Here is a 20,394-nt window from a genome sequence, read left to right as displayed (position 1 = left end):
GGTCAAATAAAGTCTACATCAAAAAGACAAATTTTTCATATATATCATCTGTTTCATAAATTTGCTTAGAAGTGGAAGTAAGTAGGTACACGTTCTTATAATCTAAGTTTATCAGTAATTATTTAACCACCATTTATTTTACATATTCAGAAATTCTATTACAGAATAGAAATTGTGCTGTATTAGAAATGCCCTTTGTTTCATTCTAAATATTGGATATGAGGGAATTTTTATTTCCTCTTGTGTCTTATTGTGTAGTACAGGGATTGGACAAAAAATATGGAAGCAGCATAAGAAATGCATGCTTGAACATAGACGGAGATGCTAGCAAAGCCAGCATGTTACGCTGCTGTATTTGACCACTAACAGCATCTGTGCAATTCCCTCCATATGTTGCAAGTGTCAGTTGTGGCGAGAACAGTGTTCCGTGAAGTTGTGTGTAAATTATGTCGGAGCTAAATGAATTTGAGCATGGGCAAATTGTTGGTGCTGGTATAGTGAATGCTTCTGTGACCAAGAGAGCTGAAATGTCTCAAGAGGCACTGTATCAAAGATTTATACTACATACCAGTAAAGTGAAAAAATATTATCTGCTATGTCACAATGTGGGCAAAAGTGTTTGTCGAGTGGTCATTTTAGATAATCATTGAGGAGGATTATGACAAACAATAATCGCACGACAGTGGCAAAAGTCACTGCAGAACTGAACGTCACACTTTCAAACCTAGTCAGCACTAAACCAACACAAAGGCAGCTCCAGAAGCTTTGCTGGGTGAACTGAGATTCCGATGTAAATGGCTGTCACCGGAAAACATGGTGCCAAAACTATAAAACCGGGCTTCAGAGTACTGTAAGAAGGCCATTTGGTGAGATCTATATCTACATGGATACCCTGCAAATCACATCTAAGTGCCTGGCAGACGATTCATCAAACCACCTTCACAATTCTCTATTATTCCTATCTCATATAGCGCACAGAAAGAACGAACACCTATATCTTTCTGTACGAGCTCTGATTTCCCTCATTTTATCATGGTGATCGTTTCTCCCATGTAGGTTGGTGTCTACAAAATATTTTTGCATTCGGAGGAGAAAGTTGGAGACTGGAATTTTGTGAGAAGATTCCGTCACAACAAAAAACGCCTTTCTTTTAATGATGTCCAGCCCAAATCCTGTATCATTTCAGTGACACTCTCTCCCATATTTCGCGATAATACAAAACATGCTGCCCTTCTTTCAACATTTTCGATGTACTCCGTCAGTCCTATCTGCTAAGGCTCCCACACTGCGCATCAATATTCTAAAAGAGGATGGACAAACATAGTTTAGGCATTTATAAAATTTTCCCAGCGCACTAAATATTAAAAAGATTGGGGTTCCAGCTGGTCGTCATTAGTTTCCATCCACAATATTTCGACTGGACAACTGCCAGCCATCCCCAGGTAATCCATCGAAGACTGATGAAGATGCCCTCCGTTCCGTAATATATAGCGTGCAGCGAGTATTCCGCGCATGCGTCAAAATCATATGGATAGACGAACCACACCGCCCGCCAGCAGAGCCCTCGCTGTTGGAACTGCAGAACTCAGCTGTCTGGGGCATTCGGTTTATCGAAAGCCCACACATACTGATTTGTATTTAAATTTGTCCGGCTGCCATCACCCATCGCAAACAATGAGTGTACTTAAAACACTTCTACACAGAGCTCATGTAGTGTCAGATGCAGATAGTTTGCCTGAAGAGCTTGCCAATCTGAAGAGGATTTTCAAAGAGAATGGATATTCTACCCAGCAAATTAGCAAGGCACTTGCAATTAAGCCAAAGGAACAGGGAGTGGAGAAAGAATAGAGCACGCCTACTAAATCTTTAGCTTTTCTTCCCTTTGTTGGCAATATTTCCTTCAAAATTGCAAGAATCCTCCACGGATTTGAAGTGAAAGTAATTTTCCGTCCACCATCAAAGATTTCCAACCTGCTCGGATCAGTGAAAGATGATCTGGTATTGCGGAAGGCGGGAATTTATAAAATACCTTGTCAGTGTGGCATGTCATATATAGGACAAACATTATGAACAGTAGATGAACGTTGCACTGAACATCAACGCTGTACTCGCCTTTTGCAACCTAGCAAGTCTGCAATTGCTGAGCATTGCATTTCCACTGGACACTCAATGGAGTATGACAAGACAACAATTTTGGCCACAGCAACATCCTCTTGGGACTCTGTCATAAAAGAATGAGTGGAAATTCGCATGACAGACAATCTTATCAACCATGACAATGGCTACCAGCTAGATAATGCGTGGAACCCTGTCATCTCTAAGATCTGCTCCAGACGAAGACGTCAGAGTACTCCGATGGCCGTGGCAATTGACAACATCGAAGACAGCTGAGTTCTGCAGTTCCACCAGCGAGAGCGCTGCTGGTGGGCGGTGCGGTTCGTCTGTCCATATGATTCTGACGCATGCGCGGAATACTCGCTGCACTCTATATATTATGGAACAGAGGGCATCTTCGTAGGTCTTCGATGGCTTACATGAGGATGGCTGGCAGTTGTCCAGTTGAAATATTGTGGATGGAAACTAACGACGACCGGCTGCAAGCCCGTAATCTTTTGAATATATAGTTTAGGGAATCTCCTTAGTAGATCTGTTACATTTTCTAAATGCCCTGCCAATAAAATGCAGTCTTTGGCTAGCCTTCCCCACAGCATTTTCTATGTGTTCCTTCCAATTTAAGTTGTTTGTAATTGTAATTCCTAGGTATTTAGTTGAATTTACGGCTTTTAGATTTGACTGATTTATCATGTAACTGAAGTTTAATGAATTCCTTTTAGCACTCACCTGGATGACCTCACACTTCTCATTATTCAGGCTCAACTGCCAATTTTCGCACCGTTCAGATATCTTTTCTAAATCTTTTTGCAACTTGTTTTGATCTTCTGTTGATTTTATCATCTACATCTATACTGCGCAAGCCCTCTTACCCTGCATAGTGGAGTGTCCTTTATGTATTAATCGTTTCCCCCTTTTCCTGTTTCAGTCATGTGTGGTTTGTGGGAAGAATGATTGCTGATAGGCTCCATGTGGACTCGGGTCTCTCTGATTTGATCTTCATAGTATTTTTGTGAGATACATGAAGTATGTTGACTCTTCTAGAAATGTGTGCTCTCAGAGTTTAAACAGTAGACAACACCATGATGCAGAACACCTCTCTTGCAGCTTCTGCTACTGGATTCGACTGTGCATCTTCGTAATACTTTTGCAATTACTAAGTGAACCTGTAACAAAGCATCCTGCTCGCCTTTAGATCTTCTATATTTCCTCTATCGGTCCTATCTGGTAGGGATCCCAGACTTATGAGCAATAATCAAGTATTGATCAAACAGATGTTTTGCAGTCGACTTCCTTTGTTGATGAACTACGTCTGGTGAGGATTCTTCCAATGAATCTCAGTCTGACATCTTCCTTACATGCAATTAATTTTCTGTTGTCATTCCACTCTGAATTGCTCCATACAACACTCCTTGATATTTGATGGAAGTAACTGCTTCCAGTGACTGTTCTGCAATAGTGCGATCATACAGTAAAGGGTCTTTCTGTCTATGTATACTCAATATGTTTCATTTGTTTATGTTGAGGGTGAATTACCACTACCTACACCTATGGTTGATCCTCTGCAAGTCTTCCTGCATTTCACTACAATTTTCTACCATTGCAATTTCTCTGTATACAACAGCACCATGTGTGAAGAGCGTCAGGAAACTTCAAACATATCTACTTGCTCAGTTATATATACTGTGAAAAATAATAGTGCTATAATATTCCCCTGAGGACGACCAAAGGTACTTTTATGTCTGAAGGCTTCTCTCTGTTCAGAATGACATGCTCTGTTCTGTTTGCTACAGACTCCTCAGCCCAGTGACTCAGTTGGCCTGATATTCTGTATGTTCATATTTTGTTCATCAGGCAGAGCTGTACTGAACACCATCCAGAAGTCTAAGAACACAGCATCTGCCTGGGCGCCCATATCTACTGCTTTCTGGGTCTTGTGGGCGAACAGAGCAAGTTGGGTTTCACAGGATCATTGTTCTAGGAATCCAAGTTGAATACTACAGAGATATTTGTCCTCCAGAAATGTCATAGTATGCAAGCATTATACATGTTCCAAAACTCTATAATAGACTGATGTCAGAGATAAAGGTCTTTCATTTCGTGCATCTGTTCAACCAAGGTTCTTGAAAACAGCAAAGACCTACCCTTTTGCTATGCAGCACCACCGAGGAAGAAATTGTCAGTGAAACTAGAAACTTAAACCGAACAGTAAGAAACTTATACAGGTCTTCATGAAATGTAATCAGCGGAATAATCTACAGAAGGTCTATGAGTGATACTTATATAGAGAGGATAAATTGTAATATTCGTGAGATCAGTAATAATCTAGGAGCAATATTTATTGATCCAAATAAGTTTTTAAGCCACAAATGTCTGGGGAAAGATGGTATTCACTTAAACAGATATTAAACCCAACATACTAGTTGTCAGTGAACACCAAAAATCTGCAGATAACATACACCTTTTTAAAATGCAAAATTATTCATTAACTGATCTTTACTGTTGTTCTAACCATAAAGATGGAGGAATGGCTATCTACCTGAGAACAAATAACTTAGTAGAATCTTACGAAGATATTGCTTGGGTAAAAGAGTATTCCTCTGATTTGCACTATGAAATTGTAGCAATTAAGTTAAAATTCTTGTATGTTGTATACTTTATCTTAGCATTGTATAGATCACCAAATGGAAATTTTGAATTATTTCTTAATTCCCTTGATACAGTATTATGTAAATGAATGTCCAAGCAAGAACTTATAAATGTTATATTATTAGGGGATATTAATGTCAACATGTTACAAGATTCCCAAGAAAACAAATGCTTCAAAGACTGTATCTATTCTTATGGTGCAAAAGATGTGTTGGAAGACATACCCACTAGAATCACTCCAGCTAGTATAAGCTCTATAGACCATGTGCAGTGTTACGTGGCTTTATGCTTAATTACAGACTTACTATTTTATCAGTTGATTTGTTTCCACCACGTAACGCCCGCTGTTTACGTCCTTCTTCGTTGCTGAGCGATGTATCACTTTTCGTTCTAACGCCGCAACTCTTCCTTTCCTATATCTTTACTACTTTTTATCTATATAAATGATGAACTATTGATTTTGCCGTTTAACAACTTTTTAATAACTTTGGAAGTATTACAGGCATCGGGTCCCACCTAATGTGTCACCCGACTATACGTTTTACATGAACCTTTCAAGGCTCGACCGATCTGTTTACAAAGAGAAAGCAGAATATCTCTTTCTTTGACGTTGTCCAACAACGACCTAGGAAGCTTGACGCCCTCGCGGCCCAGGCTCTTCCATGGCTTGCGGTAGTTTGCAGCATTTGTTTTATTCCTTGCCCACTTGCCGCTACGTCGAACTTTCGTGGTGATCGTTGGGCAACGTCTTCCACGTTATCTGCAACATAAATAAACTTTCTTCCCACAGTATTTCTGAAAACCCAAAAACAAACTTAAAGAACATAATAATAATAATAACTGTTCTTATAATTATTACTATAAGTCTTGGTCGATTTAATGAGGGGTGGGACGGGCCTAAGCCTTGTGACACCACACATGTTATTACTAATTGTGAAAATATTGCCCCAGCTGCTGTTGTAAATGGTCACATCTCTGACCATCTAGTCCAACTATTACTGCTACAGGGAGATCCTTGTATAAAACCTTAGAAAATTTATGAATACAAAAGAAATCTCTCTGTTGTCAACACTGCCAAACTGAGAGAGAGCCTTGGTCATGAGTCTTGCATCTAGTATTTCAAGCCAAAGGAGTGAATAATAAATGCGGTGCCTTTCTAGATACATTATCTTATCATCTAAATAATACTATTCCCATCAGAAAGATAAATATTAATAAGAATAAAATAAGACAATCAAGACCCATGGAATTTAATAATTCTACCAAAGAACTGAAAGAAAACTGGAAGAAATGTTTATGATACAAAGAGAGACCAAAAACAATGAGCACAGGGATAAATACAAACAATACAAGTACCAGTTTCAGAAGCAAGTCAAAAGATTGAAGGCTGAAAAGATTAACTCGAAAATACAAATTTAGATTGTATCTCCAAGACCTGCTGGTCAGTAGTAAATGAAATAAGAGACAATAAAACAAAACTAAAAGGTAATATCAACATACAGATGTCTAATAACAATATTGATGTCACCAATCTTCAAGAGATCAGTAACATTTTTAATGACTATTTCATAGATATCATAGAATCTGACTTCTGTACCACAGATAAAATACCTGTTGGAACTCTTGCTGAGGACAATTCTGAAGCTAATCAACTCCACGAACTTGAAATCAAGGATTTTTCCAGCTCATCAGAGAATGTAAAAACAAAAAATCCGCTGGCTGGTATGAAATTTCTCCATTTTTACTTAAACAATGCGAAAACAATCTAGCATATTCTTCGGTGCATCTAATAAATGGTATCTTAAAAGAAGGAGTGTTCCCCGACATACTAAAATTAGCCACTGTTAAAACTCTCTGCAAAAAAGGTGATAAACAACTAGTAGAACATTACAGACCACTCGTTTTAACTTCCGTTTTTAGCAAGTTAATTGAAAAATAATTCTGAAATATATGTTAGAGCATTTTAATAACCGCAACATCCTGGGAAATTTTCACCATGGTTTCAGAAGTGGTCGTACCACCATGACTCCAACAATTCAATTTATGCTGAAAGATCTTGACAAAATTGATGAAAGCATGCAAGTAGCTGGAGTTTTCCTAGACCTATGAAAGGCTTTTGATAGGGTTGATCGTAAGGTACTTCCGTCAACACGCCATGGATGGCATAAGTGGAAAACTATTGCACCTCATCACATCATATTTAAAAAACAGAATGCAGTGTACCTCAATCTCACACAATAATGGAGAAACATTTAAAAAATTATACATCAAGGGTCAGGAATATTAAATTTGGTGTGCCTCAGGGATCGATAATTGGTCTCTTCCTTTTTATATGTTACATTAATGACTTCCCAAAGATAGAAACAAATGATACCTTCATTACAATGTATGCAGATGACACTTCAGGCCTTTGTTGGGGAAATGCTATTCTTAATCTCGGCATAGAAGGAAAAGATTTATAGATAATGCAAAGGAAAAGTTTGAAAATGACAATCTATAAGTCAACTTACAAAAAAAGAAATATAATCCCATTCAATATTGGTGATTCTCAAGATGGTAATATTTTAGGGAAAATCTGCAGTGAGTGTAAATTCCTAGGTATGTGCATAGATAGCAAACTACTATGGACACACTCTTATAATTCTTTGTTGTGAAATTAATCAGCTTTTGCAGCAAAGTAAACCACATCTTAGTAGCAATTCTGTTTGAGCATAGTACACATTTTTTATGACTTACATTGATGTGCGTCCAGCAAGAAATTTAATAATTAACAAATGGTATTTAATTTACTACATAGTTGTGTGTGGTTCTGCCATCTTAGGTCATCTTGGATTAAAACTCCTAAAGTTTGGTGCAATTTGCAGTTTCAACTCTTTTTCCCAACAGTTCTTAGGTTGCAATTAGAGGCTGTTTCTTCAGCACTACATGTAGATGCATAGTGTTTATTTCTGTGTGTTTATTATTAAGATGTTCATTGTGAAACATTCTGATATATGTGAAGTTCTCTTTATTATTTCATTTGGGAGCTCTTCTGGGAGTCTTTCCTTTGATTAGAATATTTGTATTGTCAGCATGTTTAGTGTACTTATAGTGCTTCCAAATTATTTACAAACAGCAAGAGCAAGATTGGTCCCACTATGGAACCCTGTGGCATATCGTATTTAACATAGTGTTTATTTTGAATGATTGGAAATTAAACATTTTCATTCTTTGTATTAGACTTCAGCTACTTATTGTCTGTTTTGTAGCTATGGCTTTACCCACTCATAGGCTGGCCTCTGACATCAACATTTTCTGGCTTTCTAAGTAATAGAATTTGGTTAATGATGTTAAATGCTTTTGAAAGATGTAGGAATGCTGCTGCTATGTGTTCTTTTTTGTTTAATGTGTTAAAGATTCATTTAGGAAATTGATAATAGCTGTCTCAGTGGATTTAAATTATCAGAAACCATGCTGTGTGGTCAAGATTAGTTGTTTTTTCCCCCCCAATGAAAACTATGAATCTTTTGTAAAAGATTTTTTCAGTTATTTTAGAAAAAATAGTAGGGAGACTAGCCTATAATTTGTTACATCTGTTTTGCACCTGTTTTGTAAAATGTCTTCACTGTAGGGCAGCATATTGAACGTTTTGCTTCGCCAGTATCTCAGCTATCTCGGTGAAATATGAGTTAAAATTATTTTTTACCTGCTGGGAATTAGATATTACAGATAAATTTTCTTTCAGTTTGATGTTAAGGTATTTTCTCTGTTTTACTCCTGTGTCTTGTCGTACAATGCCCCAATGTGGCTTTCATTCCATTTGGTGTGTTTGCTATGGAGGAACTAGCTGCCATTCTTGTTGCTTCTTTTACAGCTTTAGTTAAAATATTTTTGTAATTCTTAAAGATGGAATCAAATTTTGGAGATGTGGTGTGATATCTAGATGTTTCAACAAGTAATCTCTTTTTCCTTGCAGATATTTGTATCCCAATTGTGATCCAGTTTTCTTTAATTTTTTATTTTTTCAAATCCCTTTTTGTGTTGTCTTTTTGTGGAGTGGAAAGCAAAGTTAAAAATAATGGATAACTTACCATTTGTACTTTTACATTCATAGATCTCTTCCCAAGTTACTTTACTCAGAATGTGAATGTCCTGGTCATTGTACTTCCTGGATGTAGGCATTCTGTTCAACCAAGCTGTTTTCCTTGTCTTACATTAATTTCGTGGGTTGTGCGGTTGTGGCTGAGGTTTTTCTGATGTGTGGTGGTGTTTCTATAGTAGCCAGTACATTGAAAGTTGCTAAGAGATTTAGTAAAACAGGTTTTTGCTTGGACTCTCTTGCAAAGTTAATATTGAAATTTCCACATATAATTACTTCTCTGATTCTGTGTAGTCCTGCATGAAATCGCTGAATATGATGAATGTATTTCAAATTTACAATGTGTAATCAACGGCTTCAGAAGAGAAAATGACATCCTGAAGTATGAAAATATGCAGCTGTCATCGTAGCAAAACATGGATGATCTATCGAAAAAGAATGCCGACAATTTGGCTGAATGGAAGAAAATATCCAACATACAGAATGCATTAGGCGCAAAAATGCCACCGGAAGTAAATGATACAAGGTTTGGAATGTAAACAAATTTAGTATCCTCTTTTCTAGTATCGGTTTTCCAATGAGTGAGTCAGAACTAAAGCTGAATTTGAATGTTAAAGCAACCTTGGCAAACATTCCAAACAGTGTAAATTGTCACAAAAAATTATGTTTGATTTGCCAAAGCCTGAACTTCCAATGTCGAGTAGAGAAATTTCTGCTGTGAATAAAACAACAAACTGTGTTCATATTTTTGCAGACAGTTATGGAAGAGGTATGGCCGAAATGGTAAAAAACAGTTTTAATAGTGCTGATGTCTGTGGAATCGTGGAACCTGGTGCGAAAATATAGGAAGTGTAGCAGGCTGTGATCCTGACAGAGTAAAAAACGATTATGTGATTATAATAAGTGGTTTGAACAATATAGCCCTCAATGAAGGCTTTGATGTTACACAATCACTCAAGGAGAAATTAATGGCGCTTCAGCAGTCTAAGGTATTTATTGTGAACTTCCCAAAGAGACACGACTTAATCCCACAGTCCTGTGTAAATGAAGCTGTCTCTCAAACTAACTCTACATTAGCAAAGACTTGAAAACAATTTGGCAGTACTTATGTTGTGGATACGAGTAATTTTCAGAGAGAGTTTTTTACCAGACACGGCATGCACCTTAACAGGTCAGGTAAACAAACCTTAGGTATTCTTCTAAATGCAACAGTCATAAAAGAAATCAACAAAATATGTCCTCACTTGGAACCTATTCGCCTTAAATGGCCCCAGCAATCCCAAACAGTAGCAGCTAATCAACACTGCCTGAGGAGGAGCCAAAGGATAGGTACAGTTGCTTCACTTATGGTACCAAACAAAGAAAAGGAAGAGATAGTGCCAGATCAGTCTGAAAAATTGCAAATAAGTGTAAAAAATCAGCAACAAAGCACCACTTCACCAGGTATCAACAAAATAACAAATACTTGCAAAACTTTCAAGATAATGAGTCAAAATATTCAGTGTCTCAAGAATAAAGTGTTAGAATTAGAAGTCGCAATAAACAACTTTGTAGATATCTCTTTTATTTGTCTATCAGAACATTGGTGCAGGGTCAGTGAATTAAGTCTTATAAATATAAGGAATTTTGAATTAGCATCTCATTATAGCCACAGTGATTGTAAAAATGGTGGAGTATGCATATACACTAGGGCTGGGCTGCAATATAAAGTTAGATCTGAAACATATCATTTAAATATTGAGAAACATTTTGAATCGTGTACCATAGAGCTAAAATCTGAAGAGAAATGTAAAAATCGAATTGTCATATCAATATACAGGTCACCACTAGGTGACAAAAACATATTTTTTTAAAATTTGGAAGCAGTGCTAAACATTTTGTGTAACAATGAAGTGAACTTATTACTATGTGGGGACTTTAACATCAACTTGTTAATTGAAAATGAAGAAGCAAGACAGCTTTTGAGTATCCTAAACAGCTTTCACATGAAACCACTCTTCACAGACCCCACTAGAATAACAGAGCCATCTTCATCCCTATTAGATAATATCTTTACAAATATAGAAAATGATGTTACTGAGGCACAAAACGTAAACTTAGGTCTTTCAGGCCACAACACACTATAACATGCATAAATTCTTCTGTACCTGAAGTTGTTAAATACAAGTGGGAATATAAAAGGCACTTCTATCCAGAAAATGTTAATATTTTTATCCAGTCGTTACCAAAAGAAACTTGGGAAGATGTGTACTCAAAATCATCAACTGATGAATCATTCAGTTCATTTTATAATACTTTCATTTCCACATTTGAGATGTGTTTTCCAAAAAAACTGACAAGAATTAATGTCATGCCAAGAAACAGCAACCAGTGGATAACACCTGCTATCAGAGTATCTAATCAAAAGCTAAAACTTCTCAATCAACTGATAAAAGACAAGCAAGATGAACACTTTGCAGAATATCTTAAGACATATAAAAATGTATAAGAAAGTAATTAAAACAGCCAAGACAATTCACAATGACAAAGTAATCTCAGGGACAGCAAACAAGTTGAAAGCAATACGGAATATACTAAAAAAGGAAACAAAAGTGTTGAAAAAACCAGATGACATTGTATTAAAAGATGATCGTGTTGTGTTACTCAGAAATGGTACTCTAGCAAATTACATAAATGACTATTTCATAAACACTCCAGTCAATCTGAGAAAAAATGTTGCTAGTAATAGTAGTATCACAGTTCAAAGAGAGCAAAGCAGTAATTCAATTTGCTATGTCCCACAAATAAATTAGAAGTTCTTAAGATAATAAAAACAATGAATAATAAACAGTCCTCTGGAACTGATGAGGTACCAGATTCAGTCTTAATTAAATGCACTAGTGTCATAGCAGAACCACTCTCACATATCATAAACATATCATTAACAGAAGAGGCATTCCCACAAAGTTTAAAAACTTCAAAATTAAAACCATTGTATAAAAAGGGTAATATATATGAAGTGGGAAACTGTATTTTCAAAAATAATAGAGACTGTCATAAAAATATAATTACAAATTACCTTCAAAAATTCAATTTCTTGTCTGTAAACCAACATGGTTTTCACAAGGGCACAAGTACAGAAAAAGCAATTACCAAATTCATCAAAAACATTGTAATAGGCCTTGACAGTAATAACAGTAGAGTCAGAATAAACTTGGACTTATTGAAGACTTCGATACTGTTGATCATGATATCTTGTTAGACAAACTAGAAGCTATAGGTATCTGAGGAGTTGCATTAAAATGGTTTCAGTCATATCTCCACAATAGAAAACAGGTAGTAGAAATTACTTCAGCAAACAATAAAAACCAAAGCATTGTGTACAGATCGGACATGTAGACTGTACCAATTGGAATACCTCAGAGCAGTGTTCTAGGACCTCTCTTATTTCTTATGTATATTAATGATATCAAGATCCCAATCAGTGGTACGCACATAACTTTGTTTGCTGATGACACAAATATTGGTGTAACAGACATAAATAGGGCATTGCCAACATCTGCAACCAGAGTTTTAGAATACATACAAAACTGGTTTGAAGAGAACAGGCTAACTTTAAATATTTCAAAAACTAATTATGTACATTACAAAAAAACAAAAGCAAAAATGCACATTGATAATTATAAAACGAACTCGGATATTCACTCGTAGAATTCAAGAATGTGCAATGACACCCACATAAAAGAGTAAACAAGGCTTTAACACAAAAACAAACCAACATTCAGGGTACTATTTTGTACAGCACACTTCCAACTGAGCTAAAATAAATAAAAACATTGTCTAAATTCAAGGAAGCAATATTTAAATTCTTAATGACCAACTGCTATTATAGTATAAACGAATATCTGCAGTAACCTTGTAGCAAGTAACTACATTCATATACTATTTGTTAATAGTACCATAATCAAATGCTTGACACAGTCTCGATGTTAATTTTTCTGAACATAAGTGTTAAATCAATTATTTACTTGTAATGTATTTCGTGTAAAAGGCCCCAAACAAAAGTGTTAAATCAATTATTTACCCGTAATGTATTTCATGTAAAAGATCCTTCTCATATTTTTATATTATTACAATAATCAAAGTTGTATTGCCCAAAAATATTGTGATGGGTAAAATGAACTATTGTATTATGTAGGAACTGTACACCCTTATTTTGTTATACTATGTTCTTCCTACAAGATACATTGTTGCTGGATGGATAAACTACTTGTACTACTAATATTTTCAAGGTTCTTTAACATGATGTTAATATCGCTTGTTATAGCTATATTTTTCATCACTGATTTCAGTTCCATTCATCTCAGTATCTTTCTTTATGGATAATTTTTCTAAGTAAGATACACATTTAAATTCTGTGCAATTTTTAACGTAAATGCACCTACCACCACACTTATACAATTTCTTACAAAAATATCTACCCAGTACAAAATTTCGAATAGATGTCATATGAAGATTCTCTTTGTCAAGCCAGTGTTCAGTAAAAAATCTCACAGAAGTGTTTTCCATGTAATGTCTTAACAAAATATGAAATTTGTTTAGTTTTTTGGAAAGCAATTGTTCATTTTGATGAAATACCATCATGTCCCCCCCATGAACCAAGGACCTTGCCGTTGGTGGGGAGGCTTGCTTGCCTGAGTGATACAGATGGCCGTACCATAGGTGCAACCACAACGGAGGGGTATCTGTTGAGAGGCCAGACAAACGTGTGGTTCCTGAAGAGGGGCAGCAGCCTTTTCAGTAGTTGCAGGGGCAACAGTCTGGATGATTGACTGATCTGGCCTTGTAACACTAACCAAAACGGCCTTGCTGTGCTGGTACTGCGAACGGCTGAAAGGAAGGGAAACTACAGCCGTAATTTTTCCCGAGGGCATGCATCTTTACTGTATGGTTAAATGATGATGGCGTCCTCTTGGGTAAAATATTTCGGAGGTAAAATAGTCCCCCATTCGGATCTCCGGGCGGGGACTACTCAAAAGGACGTCGTTATCAGGAGAAAGAAAACTGGCGTTCTTCGGATCGGAGTGTGGAATGTCAGATCCCTTAATCGAGCAGGTAGGTTAGAAAATTTAAAAAGGGAAATGGATAGGTTAAAGTTAGATATAGTGGGAATTAGTGAAGTTCGGTGGCAGGAGGAACAAGACTTTTGGTCAGATGAATACAGGGTTATAAATACAAAATCAAATAGAGGTAATGCAGGAGTAGGTTTAATAACGAATAAAAAAAATAGGAGTGAGGGTAAGCTACTACACACAGCATAGTGAACGCATTATTGTGGCTAAGATAGACACAAAGCCCATGCCTACTACAGTAGTACAAGTTTATATGCCAACTGGCTCTGCAGATGATGAAGAAATTGATGAAATGTACGATGAGATAAAAGAATTTATTCAGGTAGTAAAGGGAGACGAAAATATAATAGTCATGGGTGACTGGAATTCGGCAGTAGGAAAAGGAAGAGAAGGAAACATAGTAGGTGAATATGGATTGGGGCTAAGAAATGAAAGAGGTTCAAGAATCATGAAAGAAGGTTGTACACATGGAAGAACTGTGGAGATACTAGAAGGCTTCAGATAGATTATATAATGGTAAGAAAGAGATTTAGGAACCAGGTTTTAAATTGTAAGACATTTCCAGGAGCAGATGTGGACTCTGACCACAATCTATAGGTTATGAACTGTAGATTAAAATTGAGAGAAACTGCAAAAAGATGGGATTTTAAGGAGATGGGACCTGGATAAACTGAAAGAACCAGAGGTTGTACAAAGTTTGAGGGAGAGCATTAGGGAACAATTGAAAGGAATGGAGGAAATAAATACAGTAGAAGAAGAATGGGTAGCTTTGAGGAATGAAATAGTGAAGGCAGCAGAGGATCAAGTTGATAAAAAGACGAAGGCTAGTAGAAATCGTTGGGTAACAGAAGAGATACTGAATTGAATTGATGAAAGGAGGAAATACAAAAATGTAGTAAGTGAAGCGGGCAAAAAAAATGAGATCGACAGGAAGTGCAAAATGGCTAACCACGGATGGCTAGAGGACAAATGTAAGGATGTAGAGGCTTATCTCACGAGGGGTAAGATAGATACTGCCTACAGGAAAATTAAAGAGACATTTGGAGAAAAGAGAACCACTTGCATAAATATCAAGAGCTCAGATGGAAACCCAGTTCTAAGCAAAGAAGGGAAAGCAGAAAGGTGGAAGGAGTATATAGAGGGTCTATACAGGGGCGATGTTCTTGAGGACAATATTATGAAAATGGAAGAGGATGTAGATGAAGATGAAATGGGAGATGTGATACTGCGCGAAGAGTTTGACAGAGCACTGAAAGACCTAAGTAGAAACAAGGCCCCGGGAGTAGACAACATTCCATTAGTACTACTGACAGCCTTGGGAGAGCCAGTCCTGACAGAACTCTACCGTCTGGTGAGCAAGATGTACGAGACAGGCAAAATTCCCTCAGACTTCAAGAAGAATATAATAATTCCAATCCCAAACAAAGCAAGTGTTGACAGATGTGAAAATTACCGAACTATCAGTTTAATAAGTCACAGCTGCAAAATACTAATGCGAATTCTTTACAGACGAATGGAGAAACTGGTAGAAGCTGACCTCGGGGAAGATCAGTTTGGATTCCTTAGAGAAAGCTTTTGACAATGTTGACTGGAATACTCTCTTTCAAATTCTAAAGGTGGCAGGGGTAAAATACAGGGAGCGAAAAGCTATTTACAATTTGTACAGAAAGCAGATGGCAGTTATAAGAGTCGAGGGGCACGAAAGGTAAGCAGTGGTTGGGAAGGGAGTGAGACAGGGTTGTAGCCTCTCCCCTATGCTATTCAATCTGTATATTGAGCAAGCAGTAAAGGAAACAGAAGAAAAGTTCGGAGTAGGTATTAAAATCCATGGAGAAGAAATAAAAACTTTGAGGTTCGCCAATGACATTGTAATTCTGTCAGAGACAGCAAAGGACTTAGAAGAGCAGTTGAACAGAATGGACAGTGTCTTGAAAGTAGGGTATAAGATGAACATCAACAAAAGCAAAACGAGGATAATGGAATGTAGTGGAATTAAGTCGGGTGATGCTGAGGGAATTAGATTAGGAAATGAGACACTTAAAGTAGTAAAGGAGTTTTGCTATTTGGGGAGCAAAATAACTGATGGTGGTTGAAGTAGAGAGGATATAAAATGTAGACTGGCAATGGCAAGGAAAGCATTTCTGAAGAAGAGAAATTTGTTAACATCGAGTATTGATTTAAGTGTCAGGAAGTCATTTCTGAAAGTATTTGTATGGTGTGTAGCCATGTATGGAAGTGAAACATGGACGATAAATAGTTTAGACAAGAAGAGAATAGAAGCTTTTGAAATGTGGTGCTACCTAAGAATGTTGAAGATTGGATGGGTAGATCACATAACTAATGAGGAGGTATTGAATAGAATTGGGGATAGAGGAGTTTGTGGCACAACTTGACTAGAAGAAGGGATCAGTTGGTAGGACATGTTCTGAGGCATCAAGGGATCATCAATTTAGTACTGGAGGGCAGCGTGGAGGGTAAAAATTGTAGAGGGAGACCAAGAGATGAATACACTAAGCAGATTCAGAAGGAAGTAGGCTGCAGTAGGTACTGGGAGATGAAGAAGCTTGCACAAGATATGGTAGCACGGAGAGCTTATTTCACACATATGACAGTTATCTGACAGCTTGTCAGTTATATCGACCATAAAACAATTCGTAGCTGACTGGTAAGTCATTCCTCACACTTGAACTATCTCATTTCACTTGAGATCACTGCCGTAGTGTCCATTCATCAATAAACACTTCCGGGCTAAGTTGCCGTGGTCGATCTGTAGAACTTCTTCTCTCTGACGTTTCATTCTCAACTACGGAGAACATCTTCGGAGGTGAGTCAACGACTGGCTGCTAGGAGCTGGGGCCGCCGCTTATATGGATATCGTAGAGGGCACCACCGTACGTCATGTGGCGTCGATGTGCAGCTATCTCTGGCTATCGTCTGTTCTCTCGATTGCAGGCAATTGATTGTCACGTGATTGATGCAACGTCGACCGCCATATCTTATCCAATTTTAATCCTTCTTCTTTACGATTAAAATTGTATTGATGTTTGTGGATTTCAATTGCCTCTCTATACATACGTGTATAATAATGCGACGTCCTCGCTAGCACGCTTGTTTCACCAAATTTTATTTTGTGATCTCCATCCTTAAAAACGTCAGGGAGAAGTAGTTCTACAGATCGACCACGGCAACTTAGCCCGGAAGTGTTTATTGATGAAGACGCTGGCCATGAAAGCCTACATGGAATGATTGTAGTGTCCATTATTTACCTATTACCCAGAAGCCTTGTCCTTTCACCATTAGGGTGCTTTGTCGCTTCTTTCAACCCCACATTACTGATTACAAATACAGATATATATATATATATTTCTAAAAATAACTTTGTCATTCATTTTAAAATTATAATATAAAGTCTTATCTAAGGTAACATACAGATACATATTTAACACTATTTAGTACCGCAGATCAACAAGGATTTCCTCCAAGCTTTCAAAAAAGTTATAGCATTACATAAACATTGCATATGAAAAAAACATTTCTCTTTATGGAAACTGTTTCTATGATAAGTTCTCCACTTATTGTTTCCTAATTAATTTTTGAAAAGGAGGTAAGATGTGATGGAGTCTAACCAGCAGTACACATACTTTGTCAAATGCTAAATATTTTTGTAATTTGGATTCAACAGGTGCCATTTTAATAATTAATTCCTTAGGAGTGCCATATTGATTATAGCAGAGAACCAATTTGTTGCCTTTCTTTACCCAGATGTCATAATACCTATTTGTATTCTAGTTCTTAACTCCTCATCATAATGCTTATCTATATTTCAGTTGTGCCATATTCTCTTTTTTCCTCTCTTAACTGTAAACATGTGAAGTGTATCCCTACTAAAACATTAATTACAGCAGACACAGGGTCCCTAACTATTCTCTAACCATTACTTCATTTTACTATTTCATACTAATTGACTTCATATTCATTATTCATCATTATTCTCATTATCATCATTAAACAATTAATTAACTAACCCCCTGCTCTGCCTTTACTCAACCTCTAACTACAAGAAAGACACTTCATAGTCACATTTTTTCATTCTTATCTTTGACTTACTTGATATTCAGAACTTCATTATTGCACACTTGATATACTTGAATACTCATCATATTATTGATTATTCATGCCTGAAACGTCAAACTATTATCACTCCTGAAGACGTTTACTTCATTCTATTTACACTCCATATAGGCAACTCTGTTTCATCACTTGACAGTATAACCAATATTCCTTCTAATTATAATTGCAAAAAAATGGCATTATATTTCTCATATTATTTTATAACCTCACAATATTATTGCTGCTGTTCACTGACAAGCTATTGCTCTACAATTAGGCAAGTGTTTTCTTACTTAATTTGCATTTTCTCATTTTGCTTTTTACGTCCTAGGTTCCAAAATAAACGTAATTGCTGTCAAGTAATCCGTAACATTTTAATTCAAACTCCAATACATGTTATATTTTTGAAACTTATTTCAAATCACTTTCCACCCTTTGTAGCTTCCTATTCCATCAGTTACCAAATATCATTACTAATACATACATAAATAGTAAACTGAAAATTAAATTTGCGTGACCTAACTTATACGATAAGAACACCGACCACCTAAGATATTCTCAACAGGCACTTGCCAAGTATAAAAATTGGTAATATCAATAAAGTTTATCATTAATCATATTTCCTCCTCTGCATCTTTCTATCTAATTATTTCTCCAAATACTATTACAAATACTATGACAGCACCTCCAAATAATAATTATTCATATACCACAGCAACATTGATCCATCTTATAGACAAAGGGATAGTTAAAGATAATTGGTTTCATTCATACACTTAACACAGGATAGCAGAAAAAGAAAAAACTTGCCTGGAAAAGAAGAATGGCAAACACAGCTGGGAGGCACCAAACGCCAACTTGGTGTGTCCATTAAAATAAATATAGACCCCCTACCTTAATAGGTTGTGTACTTTTATGTCCTATTTACCATGCCCTCAAATCTATTTGCAAATTGTACCTCTCCCAGTTTTTTAAACAACTCCACTTGCTGTGGATCAATCTTTAAATGTCTGACTGGCAGAATGTATGGGTTTAGATCAATAATGTTTTTAAGGCCATAAATTTTACCTGATTTAACATAAGCCAATTCATATGCGTCATCATGTGCTATACTTACTGTTTTAAAAGGTCCATGGAAAATGTGTAAGAATTTCTTAATTTCTTCATTTGCTTTACTTGACTTTTCCTTGGTTTTTACTAACACCAAATCATTTACTTTAAAAGTAACAGGGTTTAGATTCTTGTCATGCCTTTTCTTCCTACCCATGGCTTTCTTTTTCATAATCTCTTTTGCAAGTCTAATTTTTTCGTCATGAGATGTATCATTAATCACTGGAAAATCTACCTCCTCACTTATAATATGTGATGGTCTCTCTCCAAACATTAATTCCACTAGACCAAATCCTGTTGATTCATTCCACATATGAATAATGATATCTTCAAAGGATTTAATATGACTTGCCCATGCAGTGTGCTTTTTGCTACAGTAAGTTCGACACAGTCTATTTATTTCTTTCATTACTCTTCCACTCATTTCCTTGGGGAAAGTAGGTTGACATCTTAATATGTTTTATTTTGTATATTCTCATGCAGTGCATAAATCTTTATGATAAAAATTATGGCCAATTGTCAGACAGAAAGAATTTGATACTCTTACATAAGGAAAATAATCAATCTCTAATTTTTCATCTATTGTTTTAGTATTGGCCCTCTTAATGGGATACGACTTAATGAATTTGGAGAAGGTGTCCAAAACAACAAATATATGTTTACACCCTCCTGTAGAAGCAGGAAGGGGTCCTAGTAAATCAATCACTAAAAGTTCCTTCGGTTCAGAAGGGAGGACAGGATGCATTAAACCCCTAGAAGTATTATTAGCTGTTTTTACTCTCTGACACAAGTCACTTTTCTAATCTCTGTTTTACCTTTCTCCATAGATTATTGAAAGTTACTGTTTCTTGAACCTTAGCAACAATTTTTCTAACCCCATAGCACCCATTGCTTTCATGCAAACAATCTATCAGTTTGTCAACATGTTGTTCAGGGAAACACAGTTTCCAGTCCTGATCATTTAAGGATTTTCTTCCAAATAGAACCTCTTTATACATAGTATAATATTGTTTTACCTTGAGATAATCATTGGATTTATAGTATTGTATGCCGGCCGAAGTGGCCGAGCGGTTAAAGGCGCTACAGTCTGGAACCGCACGACCGCTACGGTCGCAGGTTCGAATCCTGCCTCGGGCATGGATGTGTGTGATGTCCTTAGGTTAGTTAGGTTTAAGTAGTTCTAAGTTCTAGGGGACTTATGACCACAGCAGTTGAGTCCCATAG

This window comes from Schistocerca americana, chromosome 2, assembly GCF_021461395.2.
Source record: "Schistocerca americana isolate TAMUIC-IGC-003095 chromosome 2, iqSchAmer2.1, whole genome shotgun sequence".
Lineage (NCBI taxonomy): Eukaryota > Metazoa > Arthropoda > Insecta > Orthoptera > Acrididae > Schistocerca > Schistocerca americana.
The sequence above is the reverse complement of the archived record's forward strand: the minus strand, read 5'-3'. Positions refer to the sequence as shown.